General features: G+C 43.6%; 1 protein-coding gene across 1 annotated transcript in view; it reads right to left on the reverse strand.

Moving 5' to 3' along the window:
* The window catches only part of zc3h3 (zinc finger CCCH-type containing 3), a 59575-nt gene that overhangs the window by 28412 nt on the left and 4838 nt on the right, over positions 1-26325 (reverse strand). The gene's annotated exons all lie outside the window — the stretch shown is intronic.

Genomic DNA, 26325 nt, shown 5'->3' on the forward strand with positions numbered 1-26325 from the left:
ATATCATTTTACAAATCCATCAGAGAAGAGGCGCGAGTGTAGAGAGAGATCGGCACAGACAAAAAAAAAAAAAAAAAAGAGGACTAAGTGTTTTTATTTATTTATTTAGCGGCGTATCCATCATGTTGGTTTATGAGGGCCTGGGCTGGATGACACGCTCGCACAAAGAACAGAATTTGCATTGAGCATCGTCCGAGTCCCTTCTTCACATCGGTTTACTAAGATCAAAGACTTCATGGGACTGGAGACTCTGAACACACAGTGAATAAGTGTAGACGCTTCTTTTTAGTTCTCAGCCTGCATTAATTGGTAATCATCCAATTGTCCAAGAAACCAGCCCGACTCTCGCTGTCTACAAAATGTTTGTAGGGGAAAATTGGTCTCTGTTAGGAACTGATTCTGCTCCAGCAAAGATCTGCCATGTCAATCAAATTGTTTGGGTGGGGCTCATAGACTGTATAAAGACGGACAGGACTGCTCCTCAAAAGTGAAGCTAAATCAAGTAGAGCTCCCCCTGGTGGCTGTCTGCCGTATGGGTCATAAGCTCCACTTCCATGTTAGTGGGCGGGACTTGGGCCAAACTAAAAGACTAAAATACACGGAAAATATATATATATTTTTTTTTTTCAAAGGATGGTTTCTGTCATTTTAGGTAGTTAATATAAAGTTGATGAATGTTCAAGTGTCACCTTTTTGGGTAAGTTTCGTTTTAGTTATTGACGCTATAGAAACAGGATGTGACATAATGGTGACTACCAGTTGCCATGCCAACTGCTCTGTAAAGCAGCCCTTTGGGACCATGAGAGTTGTAAAAAAAAAAAAAATTAAACTTAAGTACAGTGTATAATCCAACATTTCTTTGTAACTGGTGGAGGTAGAGCAGAGTATAGTATTAATTAAACAAAAACGCGAGTGAATCTGGAGGAAGAGTGGGCGGGGCACTGATAAACCGGCTCTGCGTGGCTCCACTTTCGGACCGTACCGATTGGACTCCGGCTCCAAACTTGCAAGATGGCGCCGGCCACATCCCCGGGAAAACAGCCAATGCAAGGAAGTGGCAACACATTGTCCATATTTATATACAGTCTATGGTGGGGCTTCATGCGGTATCGGACAGAAGAGTAAAAGCAACACAGTCGTACAAAATTACCCTGATTGGGTTTAACGGGGTCTAGACACCTAAAGATATTGTCTCTTCAGCTGTTAGTTTTGTGCACACTCCATCAAATAAACACATTTTTAAAAACTCTTTAAAGCCATTTCGTCAATAAAGTCTCTCCTGACTGAATTAACTTTGGCCCAGAGGCTCAGCCATTTGCCATGAAGTGTACAATGATGTTATCTCCGAGAGAAACAATAATCCGAGTTGCAGTACAGCAGAAACATCCTCCCGGACCGGCGTTCACAGACAGGGATTTGACACTTTTGTGAGGAATGCACTTCAAAAACCTTTTATGAATTAATTTGCCACAAGCTGCATGGTGGTTGATGAAAAGGTAACAACCCTCCACCACTACTTGCTGAAAAGCAAGATTTAATGCAACATGAATCAGTTGCTCGACGTATTCATTCAAATTATTGCACTGGGAAAAAAAAAAATGTCATTATCGGCACTACCTCTTCCCCGTTCTACCAATCATTCACTGCGGTGGTCAGTGACAGCACTTTGTCTTCCTAATGAGTAAAGAAAAGACAGAGTGAAGAGAAGTGTGAGAGAGGGATAACAAATGAGTTTATGCCCCCGGTGAGGAGCTCATTTCCCATCACCTCTTTCACAAGTCTTTAATTGCCAATTGTCAGGATTGTTGCCATTTTAATTAGCGTCCAATAACAGACCGTGACCACGAGGGCTGTGGTGACAAACAATAAAATGATTCGATTTCCACTTCTACACATTCCCCCCTTCTCCCTCTCTCCACTCCTCCCCCTCATTCTTCCTCCCCTCAGGCGCTGGTTTCATTTGTCAGCCGTGATGCAGCTCTGGATCAGCTGGAGAATTCATCTCAGACAAACATTTACTGTTCAACAAATCACTGAGAGCTACTGTCGAAATATGGCCTCCATGTTCAGGAAACACACACACAAAAACATACACACCCAGGCTTGCACATGTGTCATGTCTAAGTAAGAATGATTTATACAAAACTTATAATTTTTATGTTATACCATAATAAACCCGACACATCTATTATTGGGCTCCAACAGCAGGCTACATTTTTGATCCGGTACCAGTTTGGCAACAAATCCAGATTCATTATCAAATTATTAGCATTTTGTGTTCATTTTTAAAGAAAAAACACTTATTGTTTTGATCAAAATGACCAGTGTCACTACTCCTTTCTATCCACTGACCACCAGCTAACAGGCCAGCTAATTAGCTAATGGTAATTCTAAACATCTACAGTGAAACATTAGTCTGTCGGTCATCGTGCTCTCTCCAAACTGCTGACTAAACTCTACCACGAACTGTTTGTGAATGATGAGGCGTCAGTGTCGGTCTAAAGGCATGGACACACCGAACCGATATCACCTAGCATGTCTGTGCCAAGAAAGTTGCACTTAAACTCAACACAAAGACGACCGGACTTATTTGGAAGGGACGTTAACCTGAGGAACTTTATCACAGAGGACGTCAACCCGGTTAAGCTTCAGTGTTATGATCGTTTCCAGCATTTCACTTACACCTCCAGATAATGTCTTTTATATACAAGTTTACTTTAAACATGTTTCATCACTTTTCTGCCCATGTTTTGTTTAAACTTTCTTTCAACTGTCCGAGTGACTGGTGAGAATAATGTTTTCAGATTTGATAGAAATGAGGCCAAAACTGTGAAAATATGATCCAAGGTGTGATCAGCTGGAATGTACGACCCCTGACCAATCTACGTTTCAAACCTGTACTATTTTCAGGAAATCAACATTGTTTTTAATTAACATTGTGAAAATGATTGCTTATTCTGTAGGTGAAAAGGTCTGAGTGGATTATGACCAGGAGAAAAATAGACAGCAGAAGAAAAAGCTAGAGAGAAAGAGAGAGAGAGAGGGAGAGTTTAGGGCTGGGGGTGGTGGTTTGTTCAGGATTAGTTGCCTCGCTTGTAGTCACTTTTTCTCCCACAATCCATCTGTACTGCAGTCAGAGCTATTTGGGCGTCCTGGCAGATGACAAATAGGGCTTGTCAAAGGTGCTGCCACCATTCCCACCCAGCGACCTCGTACACTCCCCTCAACCCCGCATCCCTAACCTGCACCTCAATCTGCCGCTAAACCCTCCTCGCAAACCTCATGACACCCACCGTGTCCGAGACGCTGTCACACAGCTGTTCCACCTTGGCTACTGTTTAATGACATCTATAGTGAGCTGTGCTGTTGGTGTGGGTGTGTGTGTGTGTGTGTGTGTTGTGTCAGCGGCGATGGATGGACGCCGTTGCTCTGATTGTAAACCACTGCAGGTTGTGTTGGTTGAGTGGCTCTGGGAGCAATGGGGTCTCAATCTTCCACTATAAGACCATGACCAATGAGCATGTGAACACACATACGCACACACACCCTTACTCACACACACACATATACACCTGGGGTCTCAATCTTCCCTTAATAGACCTTTGACAGTGGCCTGCCTTAGAAGTGGCGCCTTGCACTGAGAAGACACCATTTGCAGACGCATGCAGCTCGCGTGCCGTCCATCCATCTCCCCCGCTCCGACTTGCTGCTGTGAATCCACAGATAATCTACTCTTGTTGCCTCACGCTGTACTCACTGCTGCCTTTGGAAGTAGTCCGGCAGGACCGCCTTAAAGGGCTGTTTCAACATGCTCTTCAGAGATATCCCTCTGAGTTTTCATCCTCTGACGCAGCAGTGAAAAGAGTGAGGCACGTACCAGCATGAGTGACAGTCTTGTCCTGATTAAGCAGATTGGTTATATGTTGTGACATGACTAATTACTTTGTTTCGTTAACCATTAACAGTAGGATTATGTAAGGCCATTCGGTTTTTAAGCGTCACATCAATTCTTGTCTTCGTGCTCCTTTACACTCCACAATGGCCTCAATGACCAGAGCAATATTGTGAAAATGAGGGATTAACAGAGTGATCTGGGACGCCAGTGACTTTACAATGGAGCAATAAACCTGAGCAGTCAACCCTGAACTGTTAACTATACATATGCACAATACGAAGGACTTGTTGGTTTAAGGAGTTTTCCTGCTCATCTGTGTTTCACATGGACTCTGTTTCGGATTCTCCTCCACATTTAATGGTTTAGATAATCTGTGTAAACTGTTGGATATTTAACAACTGTTTCATTGTCTTATTTGTTGGATTTGTGCGATAATTGCTTGTAATAAACCATAGCGACCTTTTTGCGTATCAGGGCCAATCCAGGCATTTTTAAAAAGCTCAGATCGGTATCGAGCTTCAGTCAAGGCCAATCTTTTTGTAGTCGTTTCAATTTAGGTCAAAGGAACGAGCTATGTAGGAGAATACAAGGAAGACAAGAAAAGACTTCAGGAGCCTACAGGGGAGGACATTTTGTTCATCTAATATCAGATCGGCTCATGCTGAATATTAAAAGATTGGCACCGGATCAGGGGGGAAAAAAAAACTTGAATGGGACATCCCTATTTCAAACACACATTCATTATAAAAGAGGTTGGAGACAAACGTCTGATAAATAACTCAACTAAAACAAACTGAGTCTCTAAAGATTTCTAAATGCCCTTTGGAGAATCAAACTTTCAAAGCAACATTAAGTATTTTTTTCCTCGTTCATCCTCTAACAGGTCTGATCCTCTTCTGTTAGTCCAGCTGAGGAATTTACTCAAAAGCTGTGACAAATCGTTCATGTAGATCCTGCGTTATCAACGTCACATAAGTGGATCTTATGGAGAATGTTGAACTAGAGTCCCGTTCCTAAGATGACTGAGCCTCATCTAAGCAGCATGGACTAGACTTTGAGTGGAGTTGTCTTCCACGCTCTTCCTCAGCCCTCTAACTGGGGCCACTGACAGGCCACTGAACTGAACCTCCAATCCTCCATCCTCTTATGGATCCCCCAGAAGTCTGCCTCCCAGTACCTGACGTCTAATTCCAGGGAACAGCAGTCTCTGTCTGCCCCCTCCCTGGGACGAACCGATGGATAATAAATCTTATTATTGACAGTGCCTATTTCCCCCTGCCAACCTTGTTCCCGTCCCCTGGGGCTCATCCTCTGACTCCCACAGCTCCAGCACTCTCACAGGAGACAGCGGTGCCATGCTAACATCAGACTTAACAAGGGAGTTACCACAATTTAATAACCCACTGCAAGCCGACGCGGTTACGATAATACGATCTGTGCGTGTTTGACACCCAGGGATACTTTCTGACAGACTATCCAGACATGTCAACAGGGTTTCATGCCACACCCTGTCAACAGAGAACTGCATTCCACGGTCTTAAAAATACTGCATCCCAAAACTCAACTCAACGCATATCGTGCTCTCCTAGATCTGAATGTGAGCTTTGAAGGATATGCTGCGAGTGAACGAGTCTCGTGTTAGGAAAAATATGACGATGCATCATGTCCATTTAACACTCAAGCCAGCTCTGTCTATAGTGTCTCACAGTGTACCTCATTTTTACTCTTCTGGTCCATTGAAATGTTAGAAAATAATTTAGCTTAAGAAATAAACAAATTTTAACTAGGGCTGCAATGATGATGACTATGCGAATAAATCTATTTCCATAGAAAATGTTGACGGGTCACAATATTTAACTAAAAAGCCCAAACGCTAGCATGGCTCCCTGCGCTCCAGTGCTTTCACAAGTTGTAAGCAGACTGTATCTGCACATATGGACCTATAAAACTAAACAGCGTACATTTCCAACATTAACTGCTGCATCACAGCATTAACGTTGTGGGTTCTAACCTATGTGCTGTTTTTCTATGAGTAGTTTAGCTGCTCTCCCTGTGTCTGCTGCGTTTCCTCTGAGTTCTTCATTCATAGATATCATGTTTAAATATGTCATTATAATGCTTGAATACAATTTCTAAGGAAAAGTTGGGTTATATTTTTGTAGTTAACCAAAAACGAATAGACTCGTCAAAAAATAGTCAGTACATTAATTTGAAAAATATCTGATTTTCCACTGATGAGATTTCAATGGCTGATTTTAGCTTAACACAGCGATACTGGGACAGGTATCTAGCACTGGCTATGAATATAGACCAAAACAGCCTCAATGACATCATCCATACGTTTCCTGAAGAGTGGCTCTGAAGCTCAACGTGGGTGCTTCCTGCCGCCGCCAACTTGGCAGCGCCTGACCCAACTCCTGGCTAAACAAAAAGGGTTATAAAAGGTGGCGTTGAGGCGGGTGGTTGATGCCTAGGCAAGTGGCTAGAGACTTGTTAGGGCACCGACCTGTCACTCAAATCAACCACACCCTTATTTATGCCTTTACCATTACACAGTCATTTCATTAAATCACAATTTTAAAAATAACGCTGAGCTTTGAGGATGCATGAGCACATGTCTGTGTACTTTGACAGACTTGTGTTACTCTATATGTCTTTGATTCCTTCCTGCAGACTAAAAACAGAAGTGCCTTCAGAGAACCGGTGTTACTGTAAATGTGATGACAGACGTATGCCATTAATCAATAACTCTTCGGTTCGTGACCAAATTAACACTTGGCTACAAGTTAGACGCCAGAGAACACACAGGATTATATTTAATAGAAGTATTTGCGTGTTATGGAGCTGCTAGAGTCTTTTTAGAGGAATACTCAGGGGCTCCATTAGTGTGTATGTGGATGAAGTGGTGGGTTGACTCAAGCTGACAGGCTGATGGGGCCACATAGTGACACGGGAGGCCCCTGGTGCGTGCCATCAGCAGATGCTGTCAGCCAGTGTGGTGGTGATGTCACCACATCGAGGCGTGTTTGGTGGGGGACGGTGTGGTTTGGGAAGGAGGGAGGGTGTTGGGGGTGATGGTGTGGGGGAGAAGATGTGGGGTGGGGGAGCTACTGGATTGTGGCCTCGTCCATCATCGCAGTGGAGCCATCAGCTGTAATGTACACCAGCTGACCAGGGGAGGGGGGACTCCTCCGGTCAGCCAAACACAAATGCATGCTGGTGGGTGGTTGGTCGTAAAAACAAGAAAGTAAAATGGCTCAAAACTGCAAGATGGTATAAGACAAGATATAAGAATATTAAAAAAAATACTTAAATGTAGAGTTGCTTTGGGATGTGCTGAAAATCATCTGAGCAAACTGAAACTATGTGCAGTTGGACTGATTATGGCTTGGAGTTCTCGTGTGTAGCAGGGCCAGCCGTAAAAAACAATCCCACATCAATTGATAAAATCCTCTCACCAGTATTAATTAATCTATGTGAATAATATAAATATTTTGGAAATTTAGGGTTAGGGTTAGGGTTAATGAGATTAGTCCATGTGTGAGGGAGATCCATAACATGACATTACCTCCAGTTCTGAGATCGTCAGGATTGAAAGCTGAATGAATTTAAAAAGTGTGACGACAGAGATAGAGGGGGATTATTGTAGAACTACCACAACAAACAAAAAAAAAACACTAAAAAACTAATGACAAAATTGGTTTAGTGAAAACATCTTTCATAACTGTTGTTTCAAAAGTGAAATATCTCTGAATAAATAAATTGAAATGAAATTGGGGCCTTGGGAATCCCCTAATTTTTACAAGTGCTATCGGTGTTATCAGACTTTTCCATATGCTACAAACACATTTTTTCTTACTGACAAGTTTCAAGGTGTGATAAAATATAACCTATATACTTCAATAATAAAGATCAGCCTGTTTTCTAGACCTGAATGTGTATTTAAAGGTTTCTATTGCTATATTATGGATCTATACGTTCAAGTTACTGTCAACGTAAATTAAAAAAAGGACAAAACAAACAATAAAATATCTCAGCACAATCACTCAGTAAGTATTTTTCCAAATGTTGAATAATATGCGAGGAGACTTGACAACATCCTTGATGAATAATTGAATGATAATGGCCCCCGTGTGTGCTTTTCCAGAGCAGCCATATGCTCCTGTAGCCATAAAGAACATCAATAACGTGAATAAGACATGACGAAAACATGCATTTCCTGTGAACTCAACCTTGACCCTGACCTCAACCCTGAAAGCTGACGAAATCTTTGGTGGCGATCGGGACTCCGTCAGGTTGCGATTCGCCTCATACGACGCATTCATGTCCCAGGACGTTTGTGTCACGTACACAGCGTCGGGTTTGGTCGGAGGGATGACTCTGGCCGTCAGTCAGCGGATCCCATTAGACGCATCGAGAGGAAGAGCCCGGGGCTTCGTCCACTTAAGGGCTGCCATTATTACATACATTGTATGTGCATTTATTGGCGAGTACAGAAAGTGTAGGTGTGTCTCTGTGGGCATGCGTGCCTCATAAAACCCTTTTCCAAGTGTGACGGGGGCACATGAAGGTTAAGTGAGTGCCTCCCTAAAGGGCAGCACCAGAAACCACAAGGGATGTGAACTTCTGATCTGAACAATACACGTCACGACAGAAGACTGTGATGGAAGTAAAGAAAAGAAAGATGTGGAATAACAACAGGTCAGATGACACCAACGGAGTGAGGACGTTCGGGCAGAGTGGGGACATTTTGGCCGGTCCTCACTTCTGTACAAGGCCGTTTGGGGGTTAAGACTTGGTTTAGGGGTAAAGGTTACAATTAGGGCCTTGGTAAAGGTTATGTACTTAAGATGGTTAGGGTTAGGGTAAATGTCTAATACGATACAAACATTTGTATGACTCGTCTTCGGAGAAATTTTGGCAAAAGTTTCAGACGCCACCGCTGAAAGTGAAGCAGGAAGAAGAAACAAAAATTAACCCAACTGGCAAAAAAGACACAGCGCAGACTAGTGTTTGGGTGGAGTTTTTACAGAGCGAGCCAGACTGACGAGCACCGAGAGAGCATTGAGTCGCACCGGCGTTGGCGTCGTACGTAACTTGCGGTGTCATTGTCCTGCAATATCATAAACATAGCCATAAAAACATGTGTGTGTGTGTGTACACGTATAAGAGCTTTTTAAGCTAGTCAAAGGTATATAGTGTCATCAGTGTACAACAGCTGATGTGCAGCATCAATAAGTTGATGAAAAGATCTCAACTTATTGTTATGATTTTTTCAGTGCCTCTAGAGGGCACTGAGAAAATAAAATCAGTCGATTTATCTGATTTCCTCATAAATCCCCAATGAATCATTTCATCATAAACAGACACAGTTCTTCTGTGGGTGTCCTGGTCCCTGGTCTTGGATGTGGTGTCCTGTGTGGTTTGTTATCTGCTGTGAAGTGTTGTTGTACTTTGTGTCCTGGACATCTTGGCTGACAAGACTCCTGAACAGAAATAATATAATCTTGAGAAAGAAGAGCTGGTGTGTGGACCCACACTATGTAGGGTTGACTTTGATTCATCACACTGAGTGATGTCTTGAAGACACATGCATGGCCCTGCAGTTTGTCAGTCACGGCACACACGGGAGCAGAGGGCTCACTGGTACAGATTTAAAGCAGGACTGAGGTTCTGGTTGCAGATGCCAGCGCTGTGCGCATCCATCATGCTGCCGATTCTTTTGGGCCAGTGAGTGATAGACCCCAGTCAGCCGGTCGGACACCGGCCCTCAACTTCTGTTTCAGCCACTGAGTGAGAGACAAGGAGGTGATGTACAAGCCCGCGGGGAGACACACAAGCATCATGAATGTGTCAAAGTGTTAAGAGAGAAGGGGAACAGAGCACCAGCCGGGGAGAGGGAGGGTCAGGGTGTCGAAAAGGGAACCACAGAGGCGAAAGGACGCAACTGCAATATGGAGTATTTACAGAAGGTGTTCTTCACACTCCACTGAAAGCAGAGACAGATCTTTCAAAGGATAAAGGTTAGTATCACATGAAGCTGAGCTCCATCAGGGTCAGGGAACAAGAACACTGGTAATAGTTTGCCACTCATCTCTCACACTGCGAGACCTTCAACACCATTTCAGCAATCCTTTCATTTTACGCAGAAAGAGCAGGAATGAAGATGCTTCTAAAAACATGGAACGGTACTTCAGGATTTGTGCTGATTGGTTTGATTGTTCAGGACTTTTGGTTAGATAACTAACCTGCACAAAGCTGAACATTTCATTTACCGAGTGATGGCATGTTTTTATTACTTGGACGCCCTCTACGATACTTCTCTTTAAGAGTGCCATATACATATATATAGCAATTGAGGATGGCACTGAGATAAGAAAGAGGGCTCCTTGTGTTACTGTAAAGGTTTGCGTGAGTATAGATTTCCAGATGACCCTGAGCAATGACGCTGATATTTGACCTTTGAGTCTCAATGTAATGAAGAGGGCCTGCTGGAATAACTACAGGACTCATGTCTGACAGTTCACTCTGGCCCTGGGCCACGATCAGCTCAGTAACTGTGGAGGGGGGAGGTGGGGGGGCATGGCACTGAATTATCAGGGGGAGAAGTTAGGGTTCAGGGGGTAAAGGTCAGAAGTCAGAAAGTGGGACAACGGTGTGACGGGGAACAGCAGAGTCTCTTGTCGACCTGGGTGCTAATTTGGTGAGGCCAGGGGGCCACTTTCTCCTTCTTGATCTTATAGAAAACTAGCAGGTGGTCTGAAGAAGAGAGGCTCCAAATAAACAAACTGACCCCCTGAATGTTTTCCACCTTTCTCTTCAGAGTCGACTCCTCCCGAGGAATTTGTCGGTTCCAGCTCACAACAAAATATCCTTTCTTTGGTTTCAGCAGCGGCGCCTTCTATAGAAACTAAGCGTTGTTACTTTCTGTGTCTACATGCGTGTCCTTAGCTTTATCTGCCCTTCTCTTCCGCAGCATCCCACCCACGGCCCCCTTGTTCCACGGTGGCATTCTGGGTGCAGCTGCCAGGGTCTAATTGGTCCCTCTGGGCCGGGGGAAGAGCTGGCAGCAGCCCGCTAAAATGCTGATCGCAACCAGGGAGGAGCGGGCATCTGCTAGCAGCGGACAGTCCTGCTCAACCGCTGGCATAGTCCGCTCATAAACGGGTAGGCAGAGGCATATGTACTAATAAAGGTCCTTCAAAGTCACGGCAGACCTTAGAGTAACAGCTGAACGCCTCAGTTCAATGACGTCAAGGCTGAACCAACAACAACAAGATTATATTTTCTTTGCTGACTTAAAAGATAATTATAAAAAAGTGAAACACACTACTTTATGCTTCTTCACAGAAATAGCTCTTCACGTTGTCTCAAGTAAGGCTAACTTAAGGTTGGCTTGTACCTTAAAGATGTAAAGACGTCCACCAACGAGAAACTTCTGCGTAACTCAAGTTTTTAGAACAACTATTAGAATTAGACTAAAATTGTGACAACATTACAGGAAATGTTTTCTATTAGCCTCAATCGTCGCGGGAATCCAATGCACGCTGCTCCAAACTGCTCATTATATCCACAAACTCATTAAATCGGGAATGCAATGAAAGACAAGCTTCAATGCGAGACGGATAGCGGCATGATAATCCTCTCTGAAATAGACCCAGGGTCGTGAACCTCGAGTACCCAAGCTAAACTGTAAGAGAGGAGCTATGCTATTAAGTGTCACACGCAGTGATGCATATATAGGAAGGCTGCTGTAAACAGAAGGCGTAAGCAGGAGGCAGTGATCTAATGCGTTTGTGCAAGAACAACACACTGAAAGAAGATGGAAATGTGTAAGTTCTTTATTTCACTGATAGTCTGACCATTTAGTCAAATCATAGAGTTACGTGATATTAGTGGAGGATGTATGGTGTAAAGACGTACACACAGAAGGAAACTAGCATCGATGTGGCGACAAGAGATAAAATTCAGAGAGTTGTTGTGACGATATGCGAAAAAAACTTGGGCAAAGGTGGGCGAGTATCAGGTTGAGCTAATCTCAATTTTGAGTTGACGGCCAATGGGAGCGACTGATACAGTTCATCGACCCAAACACAAGACCTCCCCAAATGCTAAAAAACAACGTCCACAACCCAGATGGAGTCGGTGTTTGCTTTCTTGAAATAGAGCGTCGATATCGAGGAGAGCTAGCTCCATCTATACACGACAAATATTCTTATGTTGTGCTCGTTTCACTGGGAATCATTTGAGATGTGTGGGAAACATGCAAGAGGGTCACCTAGGCAACCAGAGCCTGCAAGGTCCACGAACGTCCAGAAGTACAAGTTATGGGCGACAAGCAAAACACTTAGATTTGGAAGGGGGTTTAAGGTTTGATAGCTTCTTCATCGCAAAGAATTTTTTATTTTTTTAACTCCACACATTCATCTCTGAAAAATGAAACTTTTTAAAAGTTATTTAAGTTTGGAAATTTACAGGCTTTGTTGGCCCTATAAATAACCTCTTTTTTAGTATTTCTATATTGAAATAAAAATACAGGGGATTTTTATTTTAATGTTTAATTGGACATTTCCTGGTGTGTCCACTCTATGTTGGTTATTAATGGGAATTAGAAGCTAACTTCACTATATCCTTACACTACTTTTTATTTATTTTTGTATTTACATTAGACTTCTTTAGTTAATGACAGCTATTCGGCAATCAGTTCAGCATTACTGTCATCGAACATGACGATCAATGATATCAGTATGTGTCGCCGCAGAGACAGAGTGAGGTATTTAACAGCTAAGCCCCCCCCCAAAGACAGGAGACAAATTAACCACTTCCCACAGAGCAATTCCCAAAGGAGCAGGGGACAGTAAACGGTAAATGATCAATACTGCCTTCTTCAGGAGAGCCCACACAACATAAGCCCCACATGTAGATACATACAACACACACACACACAGGTGTTCAGGGGACAAAACATCACTCCTCTGTATGAATACAACATTTTAAGCCTAATTGAGGACACTGTGATCACGGAGCTCCTCTGTGACCGAGCAGCTCGTCTCCGTTAGACAAGTGGCTTTCCTCCCCAACTCTCCTTTTTTTTTTTTTTTAGCCCTCTTTAACTGTGAAGCTACAGTGACAGGAGACAAACTAGCTATTTCCCCCAGAGCAACTCATCGGGGACAGCAGAAAATGAACTGCCCCAGATCAATACTGTACTCTCTCACAACGGTCCCTCCGCTCTCCTCCACAGACACACAGCAAAGAGTGGCCCACCGCGGAAAAGACACTTTCACTTTTAATTTCATTCCAGAAAAAACGAAATAAGACTGACCGTAACTGCACGCAATGACGTATGTATGGACTTCAACTAAAAATGGGGCGTGCGTCCAGACAACTTACGTCACAGAAGAGAAATCTGGAAACTAATAAAGACCCAGGTATGCAATGTACAAATGTTCCTCTGGCTATTTGTCATACTCTGGTTAAGGTCAACCAGCCACAACTCAATATCCATTCTCATGAATAAACCAATTCACCTGGAGCAACACACCCTCAAAAATATAGCCACAAACATATTGAGATATGTAAAAGCGTCATCCTTACCACACTTGTCCTGTCCTTTTAAGACTCTTAAGCCTGAAATTGTTAAACTGGACAGGTTATGAGTGACAAGATGTTATGCTACATTAAAAAAAAAAAATGTTTAGTATGCATGTGGCTCCTAAGTGTTTACTACATTGAATTTAATCTTTTATCATCACGCCATCGGATCAGATCCAAATAACTCTGAAGCACGTCAACTTTGACATACAAAATCATCATCGACGTCCAGCAACAGATGGTCTCACAATTCAGAGAACTGATAGGAACATCCTGGAGCAAGTCTGGGATTGAATGACTAGACAGAGAACACCAAGAACCTAAACGCAGACAAACCACTGGAAGTTCTCCAATAACTATCAAGAGGAGAGTTGTTTTAAGGGCAAAGGTAAGTTAAGAGGAATTGTACGACACCGATACAGATAAAACAAAAATTCAGTCCATTACTGAAAGCATCCTCACTCAAGTGCCTGGACCACTTTCATAGTCTTGTATATAATATATTATACGTATGCTGCATCTTACACCAATCAGGCAGATACTTGATCAGTTTGGGATCTAGTGACTCTGGAGGCCAGGTCAACACCTTGTGCTGTTCTTCATGTTTTTTTTTTTAGTTGTTCCTAAAGTGTTTTTGTGTGTGTGTCTGTGTCAGGCTGCATCCTGCTGGGGATGGCTGCTGCCACCAAGGAGTGTCATTGCTATGGGGTGGGGGTGCCTGGTCTGGTCTAGGTGGGTGCTACATGTCTAAGTAACATCCACACCAATGAATGCCAGGTCCAGAAGTTTCCCAGCAGAACACTGAACTGTCACAAGATGGTCGATGTTATGGCAATGTTATAGGGGTCATAATGTTGTGGCTGATTGGTGTATTTACAGAATATGGACAATGACAATGGGAGTAATCTCTAAAATTATGATGTATAATATATAGGATTAGTATGTATAAATCATGAATATGACAAAGCAATGAAATGAAACCAGCCTCAGCTGAGGTTCAAGTTTTTAAATCTGCTTTGTAATCAAATCTAACCTTTTCCAATGATACAGACTTTGAGTCAGTGAGGATATTGAATAAACTTCATGACTAAACCATTTCTGCTGGAAACAGGACCAGCAAAGTAGCGAGAACACATCCATTTCAACTGCTGCCAAAAAAATATCATGCTTCTTGATTCTGGTCTTCCAAAATTAACATTGTAAAGTGTCTCATTGGAGCCTGAAAAGGTTTGCCAGAGGATTTAAATGCCAATGTACAAAAATCTGTGCATTCCTAAGCCCCAAATAAAATCTACAGGTTGTAGTTCTGCCCTGAACGAAGCACAGTTTCATCAGCTGCTCAAGATGCTGAGCCAGCAGCACACATGTGTAGAGCCCCCTCTGCAGCTCACTGGCAGGAATGCAAAAGGAGGATCTGCTGAAGCACATGCCAACACGCGTCCACGTGGAAGTGTGTGAACCCTGAATCTGGCTGTACACCCTGACCTACTATCAGGTGAGTATAAATAGCAGTGACCCCCAATTCTAGTCTTTCTTGCCAAGTTTCTGCTGGCCCAGAAAGACACAACAGAATCGACACCAGTCGTGTTCTTTGGCCAATCAGAGCTGCCTGCTGCCATCCACAGTCAGCCAAACCGTCATCACTGCCAGCAGACTCCGACCGGTGCTGAAAACCTACCACCAGGCAGGCTTTAAATCATCAGCCGGTATTATAGATGAATCCTTACTTTTATCAGCTGTGTAGCAGGTAAATTAGCTGAGTATCCAGCTGAAAATCAGAAACCAACCATCAGACCATTAATGGCAAGCAATGGTTTGATGTTTGCGTTAGAGCCGTTTGCACAAAAAACTCCTTGATGGATGAGTAAAACATATGCTTTCTTCTTTTAAAGTCAATCGCCACAACATTTCATTGCAAACCGTGTTAATCCTGCACGTGACAAATAAACCAGATTCTCAGTGGCAAAGGTACGCCCACTCTGACTGATGGAACATTAACCAGCAGTCGACTCAGTCAGAATGAAGGGTCAAAGAGCTGATCCCCAATTACAAAACCAAGGACGATCAACAACTCTTTCAACATTGCTTTGGCTCGTCGTGCCAGTTATAAATATCACAGCTCATAGTCTGAGCTCTCCACCTATCACCGCTAGCCTCTCCATGCCAACCCTGCTGTAATGACGGCTGCAGGAAACCACAGCTTCCAGCGCTGGAGTTGCCATACTCTAACGGTTACGCCTTCGCTGCCACTAATGCCAACTCAGTGACAGTCACGTCAAAGCTGCAGAGCAACTGTAGGTCATCCAAGCTGCTTCAACTGAGCGTGCAGGAGGCCGTGAGCTACTTAATGGTACAATCATGGTATATGCGACAGTTACACACGGATAAACACAAACACATTCCCCCCCTAACCGCACACGAGAGTTGAGGACTCAATTACTCTGCTTCTGTTCAGAGCAAATCTCACTAATTAAATAGGTTAAGCATTAATTATTCAACCAGAGTGTGAGAGGGACTCTCGACGAGAGGAGCAGGCAGTGAGGGAGCGTGGGAAGGGGGTGATGGAGGGGGATGCAGTGTTCTTCTCGGGCTATAAAACAAACCGCACCCAGCGCAGCTAATCAATACGGCCCTGCTGGAATTAGCAGTTATCTTAAAGCCCTTTAACAAGAGCACGCTGACTGACAAACACAAACAATCATCCATTAATAAATAACTAAACACAACCCAGGCCCTGAAAAGACGGGAGGAGGACGGATGTGGTGGGAGAAGGGTGAGGTTAAGTGAGATTGAAGAATTGGAAAGAAAAAAAAAAAACACATTGGAATTAAATTGAGGAAAATGAGGAAACATTACATGATAAGTAAACTATATTACAACTTCTTATCTTTAGGAAATTTGCTCAAGATGCGTAATTTTCTTTTTAGTCATACGATAGAAACACAGAACAATACAAACACTACTATGAGACGACACAGATGAAATTAACTGCAAACACATACACACAGAATGAAATAAACTGCAGGTGTGCAACGTGTGCCAAGATTTAGAACTACAGATTTCAGAAATCTATAAATGAAGTGAAGCAGTGTGAAAACCTACATAGAAAAGCCAGTATTTTATCCAGATACAGAACCCATTGCTTTGGGGACAAAAGCCAAAAGAAAACAACTTAGTGAAATGATCATTCAGACAGTTTAATGAACTGACTTCTTGGCATTTTAATTCTCTCCCTTTTTGTCTGTTTTCTCTTTCACAGGCTGCAGATTTGTTTGAAACCGAGAGGATTGTCTGACCACTCGTGCAGAGCAGTTGTCAACTTTCCGAACAGCTGGAAAAAGAAGCCTTCCACTGAATATTTATGGTCGCAAACAATGCAACTCAGAAGTGTTCAAAAGTCGTGTAACACAGTGTCACATAGAATTAACCTGGAGGCTGCGAGAACAAGCAAAAGGTTTGTTTTGGCCAAGTAATTTACACTCACGAGAAACTCAAGTCCCGAACTTGAGAAGTCCTCACTGGGCCCACCCACTGCAGAATACGTCACCCACGCTAAGCATTGTGGGAGACGTGGAAGAGAGACGAGATCACTTTGCTGATTATTTTCTGATATCGGCCAGTCGTTTTGACTTGAGTTGCCGCTAGCATTTCCGCTTTTCTGCATTAACTACGCCCACTTCCAATTTTTGACCAATCACAGAATAGAAACCGGACACCACACGACGAAAAAGTTCTGCCGGGTCGAGAACAAGCTGCTAGAACTCACAAACGAGGGTTGCGTCATTTTGTTCTCGCGGCCCGAGGAGCAAGAACAAACTTATCGTGGAGGATTTGACAGCCTATACATATAGTCTGAGCACTGTTGGGTTGAATTTGTTGACAACAAAATATCCTAAAACATAAAGAAAGGCAACTGGACTTTCTTCAATGTTTTTTGGATATACCCTAACCATGTTTACAAAGAAATGGTTCTGGTTGGTTGGAGGACTCTACAACTGCATGCAGAAATATTATTTTTCCTCTGTATCGGTTGTAACACACCATATAACGACATCTAAATGGCTTGTAATCACACTCATATTAGACCAACGTGTTACCGCTTGTGGCTTTCATAATTACCATCTAGAATATCCACGTTTTCTCTTCCATGCACTTTGGAAGAAGAAGTTGTGCCAGAAATCGACAAACTTAACACCGACAGTAAGCAAGAATGTCTTGGTTAAACTGACCAAATTAAAGAAGACATGAATGTGGCAGCAGCACAGAGCTGGAATAATTAGTTGATTAACTGGCCAGACACACCAGAAATCCTTAAATAATTTTCCAAGCAAAAGAGCCAAACATGAGCTAGTTCCAGCTTCTCAGATTTGCTGCTTCTCTAAGTGTCCTCATAACACATCATCAAAACAATGGATGAATATCACATCATCTACTGAGAGCACATGAAAATTAAGATATGACTCAATTTCCAATTGTAAATAATTGACAACCATTTAAATTAGGTTTGTACATTGGTTTCGGTTTTCATCTGTACACACAGCAGACCCAACTTGAGAGAAACTGAAAACATCCATGGGGGAGATCAGAAAAGAGAGTTTGACACGTTCCATCATCTCTGAGTTAAATCAGTTAAATCCTTCTCCATCATCTCTAAGCTAAAGAATCTACTCCACATTTGTTCCCAACATTGACAGCATTATTTCTAATGGTTAAATCTGTAGGGAGCTCAATGTGGGCTTTAGGAAGCCTTCCCTCTCTGCCTGCGAGCAGGGAGGTCAGGGACATGAGGGAGAGTTGGGTCACTGAGCTTAGAGGTTTAGATGCCAACCGTGGCTGGAGGCACACGGTCAAATACCCGAGGGGCCCCGAGAAAGTGGAGAAAACTTAACGTCCCCCATGTGAGGGACGGAGATGCAGAGGAGGGAAAGGATAAGAGGGAACAAGTGGTGACCAAGAGAGGAAAGGAGGTACTTAGATGGATGGGAAAGGAGCATTAGGGGCTGGTGGGGGAGACTGTCAGGGCTCGGTGAATAACTCACTGAGACCAGAATAGACTTGGGGTGGTTCGGATGTCCAGGCCGGTATGACTGAAATGGAAAGTTGGAAAGGCTGAAAAAAAACAACGTCAATATGGAGAGGGGTCGTGTTTCTCCTCAGGCAGGGGCCTCGACCTGGAGCCTGGCCCCAAAACTTGGATGGAGAGCCAGGTGGAGCAGGCAGGTGTAGGGAGGGCATGAGACAGAGAGGGGGGCAAAAAGATTGAGACAGAAAGAAAGGCTGAGTTAAAAAAGAAAAAAGATGCGAGCTGAGCACTGAACTAGAAGAGATGGATCAGTTCACTTTATCGTAGGACTGTGGTTCTTGGCCCTGACTTGGCTCTGGTAGCGTACCGAGACATGAAGCCAAGCCATCAATTAGGAGATTCCGTTTAATCCCTTTGGGCACGGAGGACGTAGAGGAATAAAGGGAGGGAGTGGGTGAGCAATTACAGAATGTGACTGCAGAAAAAAAAGGATAGTGCAGAGAGAACGGGATGAAAGGTGCTGCAAACAGGCTGCACGCTGTGTGTGGTCAGTGTGACCTCTGCAGGGATGGAAAAACCATAAGAGTTCTACCTGAAGATCCCAAAGACTTAACATGAATGCAAGTCCAAAACTAAAAGATTATGACTTAAAGTACTTGACATATGTCATTGTCTCCTACACATCTTGAAGAGAAACACCTTACCAAAGTCAAACATTCATGTGTGGAAACTTTATGTTGAGCTTAGCGAGCCAGTACCTGAGAAGTGAACCAAAAGTGATGAAACTAAACAAAATGTTCACAACATTTTATCTTTATCTTTCCTGCACAATCAAATCCACAAATGTTTTCACAACAACATCATGATCTAGAAGGAATAAACTGTAGACAACTTTCATGACTCAGGAGACACCAGCTCTGTACGACAGTTTGTACCTCTTCCTAGCCTCCTAGCTAACAGTAGCTCTTCCTAGCCTATCAGCTAACAGTAGCTCTTCCTAGCCTCCCAGCTAACAGTAGCTCTTCCTAGCCTCCCAGCTAACAGTAGCTCTTCCTAGCCTCCCAGCTAACAGTAGCTCTTCCTAGCCTCCCAGTTAACACTAGCTCTTCCTAGCCTCCCAGCTAACAGTAGCTCTTCCTAGCCTATCAGCTAACAGTAGCTCTTCCTAGCCTCCCAGCTAACAGTAGCTCTTGCTAGCCTCCCAGCTAACAGTAGCTCTTCCTAGCCTATCAGCTAACAGTAGCTCTTCCTAGCCTCCCAGCTAACAGTAGCTCTTACTAGCCTCCCAGCTAACAGTAGGTCTTACTAGCATCCTACCCCCTCAACGAATAGTGGCTCCTCCTCGCTTCTTGACCTCCCAGCTAATGGTAGCTCTTCCTGTTTCCCTTTTCGAATGATGAATACAGACTACTGCCACCTGGAGGGTTATTTCCTTTCCTGCATGTGCTGGCTGTACGTTAAAGTGCAAGTTTTTTGGCCCAGACACAGACGTAGTGCAGTGAATACTGTCACTTGCTTGGTTACTATATGCAACTCACTGCCTCATCTTTCATCTTGCATCATGTGGTTTTACTTTCAGTCCTTTCCAATCTGATGAAAACAAAAAACAATCTTGTTTCAGAAAGGAAACTGTTTAGTCCGTTTCACCGACAGAGAATATTATGTTAAAACATTAAGCACAGTTGATTGAGACCATGCTAAGGTTTTTTTTTTAAGTCGTTTTTTGCTGAAACAGTAAGTAATTAGTAATCAGTGTTTTAGATTAATCCACAGTTCAGTTCAACTCAGTAAAGTGCTGTGTAAAGCCTATGCCCATGTGTCTGTATCTGTGCCTGTGTGTGTGTGTGTGTGTAGGACATAATTAACATGCCGAGCGCTCTTTAGACTTTTGCTCGCCCATTCCCCCCAACGATTATTATGGCAACACGTCAGTGTGCGCAGACATAAGGAGGGGAGCTGGGCAGGATAAGGTTACTGTCACAGGGTCGGGGTACAGCAGGGCGACGGCCTGGACAGCTACACCAGCATGCTCTCCAGCTGACAAAAGGTGAAGATTTATGGAGGAGCTGCCCCTGGCCCCTCACATTCCCCTCCCCGTTACCAGAACAAACACACCTTCACGTAACACACCGAGAACCAACACACCGATACATTTATTTGACCAATTTAGATAGAAAGCTCGAGTGATTGCATTTTTACGAACTTGCATTATAAAAACTCCTCTCACTTAAGAGTATTTGCAGCAGGGCAGAGCCTCAGGGTTTAAGTCTTCTGATTTCCTACCTTTAAAGTAGCTGTTGGTTTCCACTGATTTTAGTGCTATATGAAAACAGTTCAGTTGCCATTTAGCCAAGATTGGAAAACACTGTTATTTTATTTTTTGCATTTGTCTCTCTCACCAAATAAATTTGCATATAACTAAAATACTCTATAATAAAGATCAAAGTTCCTGATATACGTTGGAGAACAGACTCATACCCATTACAGTAACAATACATTCTGTACAGATTTTACAAGGAAGCTGTTCTGCTTGTTGCAGCATGTCCACTGCTTTCAAAAGAAATTATATCTTTATGAAATATGGTTTAAAGTTACAGTCTCCTCCAGTCAATGGTCGTCCTGGGTGAAACTCCAACATTTAATTACATCAATTACATTTAATAGTTTTTGCACCCGTCATAATGTTTTACATTCACTCAGCGGATTTTACCCGAGTCCTGACAGTGGACCCAGAGAAACCAATCAAACAAATAAAGCTGAAATGTTATACTTGTGTATTTGTTTATTGGGGGAAATGTTAGTAAGTGCACCTCTGGGATTGCCAGTGTAAGAGGAAACACTGTTCCTTGTTTCAGTCATAACAGACAGACTGAGTTCATCCTTTCAGCAAAAATAAAAAACATCATTCCACCTCAACCCAGCCGAGCCATTTACCAATAAGAGACACCCGTGCTGCCAGCCATGTGTTCTCAAATAATTAGTAGGGCTCTGCTGGCGTCCTGTTAGGTTTCTGATTTATTCAGACAGCCTGACACATGTGCCACTCCTCTGGATACCAAGAAAACATTTACCTCCTTAACTGGGAACGAGTCACAATCATCTCAGGATAAAGTTTCTGGACTCAATGGTATTGATTACACATTTCAACACATGCTGCCCACCCTTCCACCCAACCACCCACCCCTCCTAAACAGGACAAAAACACCCCCTCACGACCGCACGCAGCCTCACTGATGGGACGAATAAAATGCTAAAAGAAGCCTCTAGAGAAGGACATAAAATAAAAGGATATTAGTTGAGGAAAGCATGTGAAAGCTTTAGAAGGAGTCAAACAGTTTTAGCAAAGTGTTTCTACTTGTGTGTCCTCAGGAAGGCTAGCGAGCTCTGCCAGGACGATGAACTCAAATGAGACAAAATTTTAATTACGGCCAGTTGACAGTTTGATGAGGGTCCGGAGAGGAGGAGGAGGAGGAGGAGGAGGAGGAGGGCTCCTACAACGCAGTTTGGGGAGGAGTAAGTAGTGAGTGCGTACTGTAGGTACAGTGGTCGGCTCACTGGCATGCAGCTCCGCGGGTCCTGAGAGGTTAATCAAAATGCCAAATGTTACCGTGCACCGCGGCAGAGGGGCTATACTGAGCCTGACCTGCACCAGACACCATCTCACACGAGAAACTGAATCATTCATGCAACCGAATAGTGCCTATATATAAAGAGTATAGCTAAGATAAACGCATGCACGCGTCCACGCTGCTTCCTCCTTCTGAATGCATCCACAGAAAAAGTGTGAAGACGGTTTAGAGAGGAACACTCTTTTCTGCAATAAAAACCAAAAAAAAGAAACAGCAGTGAGTAAATCATTAGTGCGATGATTCGGGGGCGGCTGGATTGTTTGCGTGTGTGTGGGCGCACATGTCTTGCAGAGCATGTGTGTGAGAGGGACAAATGGCGACGGATATAAGGAGAAAGGAAGGCAGAGAAAGCCACAGACAGAAAGGGAAGACAGAGGTCCACCTGTTTGACACAGAGAGCCTGAGAAAGTTGAGAGGAATGAGCAGAATGCCCGTGTGTGTGTTTGTGTGTGCATTAGGTTAACGTCCATACGCTTGACCAACTGATAATACTATGGGAGCACTGGAGGAATGGCATTTAGAGAACGGTATGTAGAAAAGCAGCTGATGGGAGGATCACACACACCAGCACACACACACACACACCAGAAAACACACGCACAAACAAACTATTAAAATCATTTGACAATAAAAAAGTTCAGCGCACAAATACATGCGATATAGGGTGACTGCCCGATATGTGCATAGCAACGCCAGCTGTGCGCCGCCAGCTCCAAGCAAACAGAGCTAATGTCGTCGGTGTGTGTAAATGTGGCAGAGTGAGTCAGCGAGGGGAGGACTCCGCGGGACAAGTGGCCGCGGCGCGAAGGAAAAGTGGGAGAAACTGGAGCAAGTGTGAACCAGAGAATGATGCAAATAAACAAACAAAAATAAATAAAGGCATGCGGTGCCAAAGTGAAGTCAAAGAAGGACAGACGGCCTTCCGATGGACACGTGACCACGCCGGGAAACATTTATTGGCTGCTATACTTGTTTGATTACTGAGTTACAGCGGCTGAAGGATATCTTCATGCCACGTCAATATAAGGTCATTCACAGATATTAGGCTAATAAAAAAATACTTGCAAAGCAAACACCATTACGAGTGTGAGACAACTACTCCCTGTACGGCTGCTATCACTACCCAGTTTGATTCATTTAGAGAGATTTCTAATCCCAGTCCCGATCCGATCTTAAATAAACTAAATGTCCTCCTCTGGAGATTCCTGAAGCCTTTTCTTATCTCACTTATTCTCCCAGATCATGTGTCCACCGTGCGACTGGATTCAGTCCAATAAACAGAGCTGTCAAAGTGTAATGTGGCAAGGAGACGGTGGCTCGTAGCTTGGCTTCAGAAAACCTCTGTTCTCTCTCTCTCTCTCTCTCTCTACTGCAGAAATGGCCTCGTCTCACTCCCTAACCTTCTCTGGAACATTTTTCGCAAGATGTTGACTCCAGGATTTTTTTCTCTTCTTTTAAACGCTGCGTTGGTGTCAGAACAGACTGATCTGATCAGAAGGAGGTTTCATTCAGATGTAGGTGTAGCTTAGCTGTACTGGTTTCTCTTTGGTTACTGGAATAAATCCATTCTCTCTGAGCACATCTGCTCCACGTGGGATAAACATCAGGTGGGGAGTTTCCAGGAGGAACAGAAACATGGAGGCAGAGTTAGGGTTAGGTGGCAAACAAATGTTTTAAAAGATGAACAAAGCTGGATGGACGCCGAGAACGTGGAAATGTCTTGTCTCTTGTCATAGTTCCAGCAGATTCAAGGCTCCACGGCAACAAAACCACTTATTCAATCAAGTTTCATAGTGACACAAACACGTATATCTGATCTGATCACTTTGTTTGGTGCCCATGGAAACAGTCATGTTGGGATATGTGATCAGAATGAAATGCTAGCCATGAAAATAGAGTCGGTGGAAATTAAATTATAGGGCGATCTTTTCAAAAACGCATCAAAAACATCGATTTAACGTCCTTCAACTGGACGTGACGAGTGGACAGAGCAGTTTAGAGATGCTGGGAAATAAGACTGAAGTTCTCTGAGCATCAGATGCTGTCATAGTGCCATAATAAGATGCATCGATGGATAAATGAATGAAACCTGACGTCAGTTAAAAAAGCAGGTAGACTTTCTAGTGAGTATCTTAAAATGTCTTTGCGTATCTGGACAAGACGTATCCCAGAGAAGAAGAGGCAGCAGTCAGGAAGGAGCACGGGACCATATGTTACCAATAAAACCGAGCTGAACCTCTTCATAAGGTAGCAACGCACGGTGGTGAAATCACTGACTGCTGATTGCATGTCCACACACACAGCAGCGTGTGCACACATCTGACTGGAGAAAGTGGAAAATGTCAGCGAGACGGGGCCACGATACAGAGCAGCACATATGATTTATGGGAGAAATAAATGGGATCACTGTAGGCACGGTAACAGGATCCCAGTAGGAATGGTGGGTGGGGGGACGGGGGGGGGGGTAGGAATCTTTTGTGGTGGTAATAGCCTCCATGGTGTCGGGGGGGTGGAGGAGGGTGGACGCATGTTGGTAAGCTGATGCTGAGAGAGCAAAGGTGGCAGCGCTGCAACGGTGAGAGACGCTGCTACTACAACACACAAACAAGTCAACAGTCTGACCGTGTGTGTGTGTGTGTGTGTGTGTGTGTGTGGTAGAGATAAGGAGATGCATAAATCTGACTAATCACATGTTGCTTTAATTACTGGTCAGAAGATGAACTATGATTCAGGTTCATAGTTCAACACGTGAATGATTTTCAGCTGAAATGATCAGCTGATGTCTTGATCAGCCATCCTGATCATTTTCATTAGAATATTCCTTAACAGCGGGGGAACTTTTAGATTTTGGACCAATTTACGTATGAAATATCCACCAACATTAGCTTGACATTCAAAAGCACTGTTCTGTTCTGTACTGTGACATTTATAGACGTAATGATCGATAAAATAACATCTGGACTAATCAGTAACAAAGAGCTACTTGAGTCGACTCACTGACGTTTTAATATTTTTGTTAAAATGCATACTGTGTGCCGATTCGTTGCCGTTAAAAGCACATTTTTAGAAATTTCCGAAGGTCTGATTAACTCTCCTGACTTTATCGTTCAGACCTGAAACGTCTGCAGTCTGCAAAGTGTGGTACAGTGCTGGGCTTAATATATATAGAGGAAAAAAAAAATCATAAGGCATATTAACAGAAGTGAAGACAGCCACAGCGAGGAAAAAGACTGGATGAGAGATGGCAGGGGGGGGGAAGCCGAGTGAGATAGAGACCTAAAACGCTCCCGGAGTCTGTCACATGGGGCCTGAAGCCGCACGGCTCAGCACTCTTCCTCTCTGTGTTCGGTCCGTTCCTGACATTTATCTGCTTTATTAGATTATCTGGGCTACATGGCTGTCTCTGGGTCCACACACACACACACACACGCTCAGATACATACACACACACATCTCTTGATTCATTTTGGTCCTAACTGCTTACTTTAGGTTTATGCCCTCTTTAAATTAAACCACAGATAACCGCGCACCTCTGTGAAACGGCGCCACTAAACATGGACAGGAGGCTGAAACTAGTCGTTGAGGAGGGAATTAAGAAACATTGTTTTGCGAGTGTATTATCATGCGTGTGTGAGTGGTCATAAGGTTGGTTTTTAACGGGCTCATCTATAGGGACTCTGCTTCCCATCATTAGTAATTCAATTTGCTCTTTATTAGCGGCTCTTATCAGAGGCACAGACGGCTAAGAGCAGCCTCCCTCACTCCGTCTTCCTCCACGTTCGCCCCGCTCCACCTTTCCTGTGACTCCGATTCTGAGCGCCCGTCTTTAATTAGAGACGAATGTGTTGGTGATGTTAGGTTCTTTTCATGAAATAAAAAAAAAAAAAAAAAACAGGAAGAGAAGGGGGAAAGGAGAAAAGGGGTGTGAGGAAGAATGAATGAAGTCAGAGAAAGAGCAGCGGACTGAGAGACGCAGAGCCATGGGGACGAATAAAGCCTAATGTTAATAGTGATGGCTTTTCTAATGTCTTCTGACTCCATTGAGTATGGGAGATTACACCAAGATGGGCATGAGCCGTGTAGGGTACACTCCGAATGACCGGAGGGTTGGAGGGGCAAGTGGGGGGAGGGAGAGTGAGGAGGGGCTGTAAAAACAATGATTGCTTTCCATCAGGTTAGGCCTA

Source organism: Chelon labrosus, assembly GCF_963514085.1.
Source record: "Chelon labrosus genome assembly, chromosome: 7".
Lineage (NCBI taxonomy): Eukaryota > Metazoa > Chordata > Actinopteri > Mugiliformes > Mugilidae > Chelon > Chelon labrosus.